General features: G+C 46.5%; 1 protein-coding gene across 1 annotated transcript in view; it reads right to left on the bottom strand.

Annotated features, from left to right (window-relative positions):
- Rab5b (RAB5B, member RAS oncogene family) overlaps positions 1 to 8,740 on the bottom strand; it is a gene marked incomplete in the record, with an annotated part of 19,258 nt that overhangs the window by 9,959 nt on the left and 559 nt on the right.

Here is an 8,740-nt window from a genome sequence, read left to right as displayed (position 1 = left end):
AAAAAAAAAAAAAAAAAAAAAAAAAAAAAAAGTATATAACAATAATAGTCATCAACATATTCCTAAAAAGCAGCCATGACGAAAAGGAAGAGGGAAGAAAAGGGGTAAAGAGGAAGTTAGAAGATTGAGATGGAGGTGAGAACTCAAAGTCTCAAAGTAGTCTAATTTAGCTGGGCGTGGTGGCGCACACCTGCAATCCTAGCACTCGGGAGGCTGAAGCAGGAGGGTCGTTGTGAGTTCGAGACCAGCCTGGACTACAAAGTGAGCTCAAGGCCAGCCTGAACTGCATAGTGAGACCCTGTCTCAAAAAGACAAAAAAAAAAGTAGACTAATTTAGAGGATGTGATAAGTTACTCTGATTCTACTGAGTACTCTATAGTCCCCGAGGCCAGTGATGTTGAACCTTTTAGAGCTTTCAATGATGCGAACAGCCCACGGCAGCACAAGTGCCATGGGTTTGCCACCACTGTCCTAGGTCAATGGGTCCTAAGAATCTAGATACACATCAACCATTTCATGAATGAATTTTCACTCATTTATGATGAAATGATAAAAATGATGTAGCACATTTTTCATAAGGCTAAATTTATTCAACTTGTGCGTCCTTATTATGAAATTTCTTTTTTCTTTTTTTGGTTTTATGAAACAGTCTCACTATGCAGTCCAGGCTGGTCTCTGGTCTTGAACTCCCACATAACCCACGCTAGTCTCAAACCTATAATTCTCCTGCCTCAGCCTCCCAAATACTGGGATTACAGGTATATGCCAATACTCCCAGCTCTAACTTTTTGATCTGCATTTTCTCTGGTAGAATACAATAAAATATATAGTTGAAGCTGTACGCAGGGATGAATGCCTATAATTCCAGTACAAAGAAGGCAGAGGTGGAAAGATCACCATTTTTTTTTTTTTTGGTACCAGGAATCGAACTCAGGGCCTTGCACTTGCCAGGCAGGCGCTTACGCCATTGAGTTATATCCCGGCCTTCGGAAGATCACAGTTTTGAGGCCACTTAGGCAACTGAGCAAGACTCTTGTCTCCAAACAAAAAAAAGGCACTGGCGAGGATGTAGCTCAGTGTAAGGCCCTGGGTTCAATTCACAGTACTGCAAAAACACACAAACAAAAACTCACATGGTTGCACTCTATTTCTACAAAACAAAGTAAAATTCTGGGCAGAAAACGGTCTACAAGGACACACACTTGCCTATTAACAGTCGTTATTTTTAGCCCAGTGCTGAAAGCTCAAGCCCAGCCTGGGCAATTTAGTAAGACCCTGTTTTGTTTTTTGTTCTTTTTCCCCACAACCCCTGGCGATGTTTATTGACCATGTGTTTGCCAGCCTGGTGTTTGCCCACGGTTCTCTCCAAGCCCGGGACATGGTCACCCCATTCAAGGGTGCAGAGACACCCAGCAGGCAGCCTGCCCAGCACTGGGGCGCGTGGCCACGGCACTACACCAATTTCACAGCGCAGTGGAAACACGACTGCAGTGAGACGGCGCAAGGTCCAGTTCTGTCACCAGCCTGCTGTCCCTTGACCTCTCTGGGCTTCAGTATAGAGGTCTTCACGTCCGGAGGCCGCCCGGACCCCTAGTGCTCAACTGAAGACCCTGTCTTGAAATAAAAGATTGAAAAAGGGCTGACGATGTAGCTCCTAGGTTCCACCCCCAGCACGAACAACACCCCCCGCCCCACCCCTCCCAAAAAAACAACTAGAAAAGTTACTTTTTTTTTTTTTTTTGAGACAGGGTCTTAGGGTCTCACTATGTAGTCCAGACTGGCCTTGAATTTGCAGTAATCCTGCCTCCGCCTCCCCAAGTACTGGGATTACTGGCATGCACCACCACACCCATGTCAGTTTTTCAATTTATTTTCTCATACCTTTATCTATTTCAAAATATGTGATTCATGGGACAGAACATTTAGCCCCAATGTTACTATGGAAGTTACAATGGGCTAAATTTTCACGGCTAGACACATTACTGTAAGCCTGGGAAAACAGCGGGGAGCTGTGGGGGGCGTGAAAATAGGAAAAAGTCACAGGCACACTTGGGTTGTTACTAACCTCCAGAAGCAATCAGCAAACTTTCTTGCTACTAAGCAACCTTGGATTGTAAGAGATTAGTAAATACTAGGTAAGAAAAAAATTCCCACCCACCCCAGTATGTAACCTCAAGAATCAACATAAACCCTGACACTTAATCTCATCATGTTTATAAGGGAATCATTTTATGTTTTTTTTTTTTTTTTTGTGGACCTAGGGATTGAACCCAACGCCTCACACATGCTAGGTAACTGGTCTACTACTGCGCTTTACCTTCAGCCCCAAAGGTATAATTTTTTTTTTGGTCTTTTTTTTTTTTTTTTCGAGACAGGGTCTCACTCTGCAGTTCAGGCTGGCCTCGAACTCGCAACGACCCTTCCGCCTAAGCCTCCCGAAAGGTGGGATTACAGGCATGCGCCACCACTGCCGGGCTAAAGGTGTAATTTTTTAATTAACAGTTAGACTATCAAAAGATCAAAGCCGGGCATGGTGGTACACACCTATAATCCCAGCACTCGGGAGGCTGAGGCAGGAGGATAGGAGGATCTTTGTGAGTTCGAGACCAGCCTGGGCTACAAACTGAGCTCAAGGCCAGCCTGAACTGCATAGTGAGACTCTGTCTCAAAAAGACCAAAAAAAAAAAAAGAGATGACAAATTCCTATAAACCCTGTATTACCAGCACTTAGGAGGCTGAGGCAGGAATAGCACAAGTTTGAGGCCAGAGGTTTCACAGCCAAGTTCAAAAGCAGCCTTAAGTATACAGTGAGGCCCTGTCGAATACAAGCAAGTAAGCAAGCAAGCAAACCAGACCAGATGTTCCCCTAATCTTGGGTTCATTTTTTAAAGAGTTGACAGTGATCCATTAAAAGACAAAAAATACTTGGGAGGCTGAGACAGGAGGACCAGTGTTCGAGGCCAGCCTGAACTACCCTGTCTCAAACAATTAGGCAAAAAATAAACCAAAACAAACCAGTCAAGCAATGCGATGGTTATTACCTTTCAACTTGAGGCCAAAAGGGAAGTTATTCTTCCCTTCCATCCTTTGGGCTCAGAGAAGAAACCAGATTTACCTCCCATGAAATGTGCCGCTCCACAAGAATGACTTCTCCATTAACTGAGGCCTGGCCACGGGTTAGTGCACCGAGGGGGTGGCAGAGGTGGAGGGTGTTGTTTAGTGTGGGCAGTTCTCCAAGCAGCCCTGGGAAGCAGGCATAACTCAAAATGTTCTTAGCCCGCCAATCCCAGGTAGGGCAAGACTCCTTTCCTCAGGCCGCTTTCCACCTGCTAGCTTTAACTCCTTAAACCAAATGCGTATCTTTATCACCTCTCAGTAGGTCGAGTTCTCAGCAGGTGGCCACTGCAGTCTAGTCCAGTCCTAAGTACCAGCCCTCTAAGAGCAGTCAGCCAGATAAATAGCCCATTAATAGGTCACCTAGTCCCGTCTCAGTCATTTTTAGGTAAGGAACTGAGGCACGTAAGATTAGTCAATTTGGCAGGTGTTAAATACAACCAGCCATCACACAGCTGCAAATGCAGGACTCTCAGGTACCTGCAGGAGCCTGAGTATAGCACATATACCATTATACTCTTCAGGGAAGCAGGAAATACAGAACTCTGAAGAGGGCACCAGGACAGAAACAAGAGCTTAGACTGGCTGGAATTTCTATGTCTATTCAGTTTAGGTAAGTATTGCCTCAGGGACAGAAAAGAAGGAAGACCCAAACTTTCCGTGGGAACTGAGACCTAGTCCCATAGCCTATGACAAAGATTAATTCATCACTATTTTCTAGAAGACAAATCCTTGCCAGGACAGATAGAAGCATTTCAGTGGGAGGCAGCAGAGAAAGAAATGGTAAGGTTTTTTTTTTTTTGAGATAGGGTCTCACTCCGTAGCGCAGGCTGGCCTTGAACACCTATGATCCTCCTGCCTCAGCCTCCCAAGTGTTGCGATTACAGGCGTAGGCCCCTGGCAAAAAATGGTAATTTTTGCAAGATTTGGTGGGCCTTGGGACTGAGATACTTACTAAGCAGGGAAGAGAGGGCAGATGTCAATAAATACCTTCACCTTCTCTTCAACTTTGTTCCAAACCCAAATCCTGAAGTCAGAGCTGCACTCAGCTCCCGCCCTGGGTTGATCCAGTGTTATCGAATGAGTCATTGGTTGAAGTGAGTCCTTGTACATCCCCCACCCTCTCCCTCAAACTTCTCCAAGAGGCAAAAAGCACACTTATCAGCGTGGTAGTGCACATTCCCTATTATTGACACAGGTAAGACTGGAATGCCCTTTCCTACTTTGCCTAGCAAAATCCTAATGTATCTCATAAGGCCAAGCACAAATGTCACCTTCTCTATGAAACTGCCCTATCACCCCAGCAGAATCTGTCATTGCTCTCAGTGATTAGACTTTTTGTGTGCAGTACTAGGGACTGAACCCTGGGCCTTCACACTGAGTTACATACTTTTTTTTTTTTTTGGTCTTTTTGAGACAGGGTCTCACTGTGCAGTTCAGGATGGTCTTGAGCTCACTTCGTAGCCCAGGTTGGTCTCGAACTTGCAATGATCCTCCTGCCTCAGCCTCCCGAGTGCTGGGATTACAGGTGTGCACCACCACGCCCTCCTTTTTTTTTTTTTTTTTTTTTTTTGAGGCAGGGTCTCACTAAGTCACTGCCATGGGCTCGAATTTGTGATCCTCCTGCTTCCGCCTCCCAAAGTGCTGTGATTACAGGCTTGTAAGCCATCACGTCCGGCTAAGACTATTTCTATCAGCCTTTACATCACATGAGTTAACTGTGTCCATGTGTTGTGCAGAACTTTAAACTTCTCAAAAAGTGGGACTATTTTTGATGTCATCAGAAATAATCTTCAGAGCAGGGCACAATGTCTGGTCCCTAGTAAGTGCTCATTAAACACTCCCTAAATTCACAAGCGCAGAAGTAATCCTGTTTCCCTCCTCTAGTCAACTCTTTGTCTCCTGTGCCATTTGGACAGACCTTACTCAGATCCATTTGGGAATGTTTGTAATGGGCTTCAGAGAACCAATTCTTTCCCTAGGCCCCTTGAGTCTTTGTCTTTTTTGTTTGTTTGTCTGTTTGTTTTTGTCTTATTGAGACAGGGTCTCACTCTGCAGTTCAGGCTGGCCTTGAGCTTACTCTGTCACTCAGGCTGGTCTCAAACTTGCAACGACCCTCCTGCCTCAGCCTCCCGAGTGCTGGGATTACAGGCGTGTGCCACCATGCTGGGCTTTGTGGTCTCTCTTGAAGGCCTCCTTGGGACCCAGCCCACAGAATACTGTTGTAACTCGTATGGGCTAACTGCTTTTCCTGTCACCCGTTATTATGCCTCTGATGGCCTAATCATACCTAGTATGTGGACCTTCCACCTTAACATGGAGACAACTGGAGCTAAAAACAAAGTTTTCAGAATTTTCAGTTTATGTCAAGTACTTAAAAAGCTTTGAATCATTATGTATTAATTCCTGAATTTGAGGGGGAAAAAAAAGCATACCACCATAGAGGCAGGAGACACTCTGAAAAGGTACTTACTGTTCCTAAACCAAAACTACAGCCTGGCCCAGAGATCCACACACACTGTTTACCTGGGTTGCTCTTTATTAAGTTCAGTTATTGTTAATCACTGGCTAAATCTTTTTTAAAGCACTCTTAGGAAGTAAGAGTACAGTGTGTAGTGTCCTGTGGTATTCCTTCTCTAAGACAGGGCTGGGGCATTTCCTTATTTTAATTTCACTGTCTTATGCTTTGGTTATTTTCCAATCTGAAATGCTTTAGGATTAAGGAGTGGGCTATGGTACTTGCTTCTATTACCCTATGCCTCCTTCTCAGAAGTCAAATTCATATCAATGAATGCACATAAACAAGCAAAGTAGAGAAGAGCAATCCTTGGTTCTTGGACAAAGTAACAGAAGATATAAGCTATAGCTTGGAGTGGTGGCGCACGCCTGTAAGCCCAGTACTCGGGAGGCTGAGGCAGGAGGACTGCTGCAAGTTTAAGACCAGACTGTGTTACAAAGTGAGTTGAAGGCCAGCCTGAACTGCAAAGCAAGTCCCTGTCTCAAAAAGCCAAAAAGAGAGAGAGAGAGTGAGTGAGAAAGAAAAGATATAAGCTATGACTTCAAAGGCAATGGAAGGGAGCTGGGGATTTAACTCAAAGGCACAGCGCTTGCCTGGCAAGCGCAAGGTCCTGAGTTCAATTCCTGGTACCAGAAAAAAACCAAGCCAAAAAAAAAAAAAAGGCAATGGAAGAACCCTCTTCTTCAAATGTATTTTTGCAACTCCTGGTCTATGTTTGAAATTCTATACTGGTAATTCCACTCATTAAAATGTAAAATGCCACTTTCTTAAAATGTAAAATTAAAAAAGAAAAAAGCAAGAGTCCTTGGAATAATTCATAGTTTAAGAACTATGTTATTCACATCTTAAACTGGAACAATTCCAGATCCTTCTGGATGTGGGGACTGAGTCCAGGGCCCAATGAACGCTAAGCATAAGCTCTATCACTAAGCACACACCATTCCCTAAGATAAGCTTTAAGAGAAGAGGTCTACAGAAGAAAAGGACAGGACAGGACCACAGCTTAGAAAGACTAGAAAGGATTAACACACATAACAGGCGCACACACTTTGCTCCAGGACTGGCTTTGCAAGTGAGAAAAGTTCCTTGGGGGAGGAGCAACAATTAAGGTTTCTCCTGGGCATGATACAGAGGCTGGGCATATCAGAAAGCTCAAGTCGGTACAGTCAAATTTAATTAATTGAGTAGTAACATGAAATGTCGCAGTTGTACTCCAACTCTGAGATTTAGAGGAAAACCAATTTCAAATCCAGAGAAGCTTCAGAGCCTCTCAGGTCATTATAGAAAGACAGATATGGAGGCCTATTAGGGTGTCATCTCAGATAAGGGACAAATATTGTGAACAGGCAGGGACCATCAACCAGAAGATGAAGGTAGCAAATTCCTTCACAAGGGATGCCACTGACTGTCCCAAATTTTTTTTTTTTTTTTGTCTTTTTGAGACAGGGTCTCGCTACGCAGTTCAGGCTGGCTTGTTATGCAGTTCAGGCTGGCCTTGAGCTCATTTTGTAGCCCAGGATGGTGTCAAACTCACAACGATCCTTCTGCCTCAGCCTCCCAAGTGCTGGGATTACAGGCGTGCACCACCACGCCCAGTTTAAGATCATTCACCTTAACGTTTCTTTCCTGCCCATAAAGTTTTGTCCATCTATTTGGGCATTTACTTTTTAAAATTTGGGCATTTTCTAGAGTACTTAGTGCTTAACTGTGTGTGTGTGTGTGTGTGTGTGTGTGTGTGTGTGTGTGTTGAAGAAGGCAAGTGATAACCCAGAACACAGCCCTCTGCTTCTCTGAATCTGACAGAAGATAAAACTGAATGTGAAAAGAACACAATAAATAACAGAGTATCATCCAAGAAGTGAAAAGCGTGGGAAGAATGAGGCCAGAATTTGGTGAGAACGTTAAAACAGAACTGTCTTTGGTGGCACATCCCCCGAAACAAAGAGGACTCTGCTTTGTTGTCTCTTTATCTCTGGTCTGCTTAAATGAAACGTAATGAGGTACGGTGCGGGAGGTTTTACACTTTTATACAGCTTATCTGTTTTAAAGTACGTGACTCCTTTTGTACATAAGAAGTATAGTAACAAAATACACTGGTATGGAGGAGAAAGAACCCCAAGGGAAAATCCAATAGGCTCCAATCTGTGGGAAACTCAGAAGTCAGCAGGCCATTAAAAATACATGGAGTGGAGGGGACTCCACTTCCCTGCCTGAGTAACCCATCTTTTTGGGGGACTCATCCCTCTTCCTCCAACACCTCAGCATCCGGTCCAATGTAATCACACAGACACTTGGGCTGCTTAAAAACCCGGCAGCGAACAGGGATGCTGCCAGCCTTCCGCCATGGAATTTCTTACCCTTACCCAAACGCCTGCCTCAGTGATACCACCTCCCAGCTCCAGCCTGGTTCACTCCATTACCTGCCCGGGAAATACCCAAGTCCAAGTCTCAGCAAAGTTTCCAACACAGATGCCTGAAGGTCTCTAAGCCCCACTCCACGCAGAGGATGAAATCACTCCCTCCTTGTAGGCAAGCGACATCGCTGGTACCCGCTGTGGACCACACTGTGAAGTGGGAGACAGGCGGCCCGAACGCCCCCGGCTGAGCTCCTCGGGTCTCACCCGGGCCGGGAGACCCGGCGCAGAACCGCCGCAGAGAGCCGGCGGGGGCCCAGTGTGGAGCAGCGAGCGGTCCCGAAAGAAACAAACCTACTTGTGTCTTCGCCCCTGACCCTGGCAGTGCCAGAAAGCTTCCAATCGCCAGAGCTAGACGCGAAAGGAACAAAGGAGCGGGCCCGCCCAGGACCCCGACGCCCCGGGACCCCGACGCCGAGAGACCCGACCCCCCGGGACCCCGACGCCCCGGGACCCCGACCCCCCGGGACCCCGACGCCCCGGGACCCCGACCTCCCGGGACCCCGACGCCCCGGGACCCTGATACCCCCAGGACCCCGATCCCCCGACGCCCCGACCCCGCGGGCCGCTCCCTCCCGCGCCCGGCTCTGCCCCACGAAAGCCCGGGCCAGCGCGGCCCAACAGCAGCGCCCGCGGTTCGCTTTACGACCGTCACGTCCCCCAGCACGGCCTCTCCCCGCCGAGCGCGCGGCCC

This window comes from Chinchilla lanigera, unplaced genomic scaffold (genome assembly GCF_000276665.1).
Source record: "Chinchilla lanigera isolate Chin_1 unplaced genomic scaffold, ChiLan1.0 scaffold00057, whole genome shotgun sequence".
NCBI lineage: Eukaryota > Metazoa > Chordata > Mammalia > Rodentia > Chinchillidae > Chinchilla > Chinchilla lanigera.
Note: the sequence above shows the minus strand (reverse complement) of the source record. Positions and strands in the feature narration are given on the sequence as shown.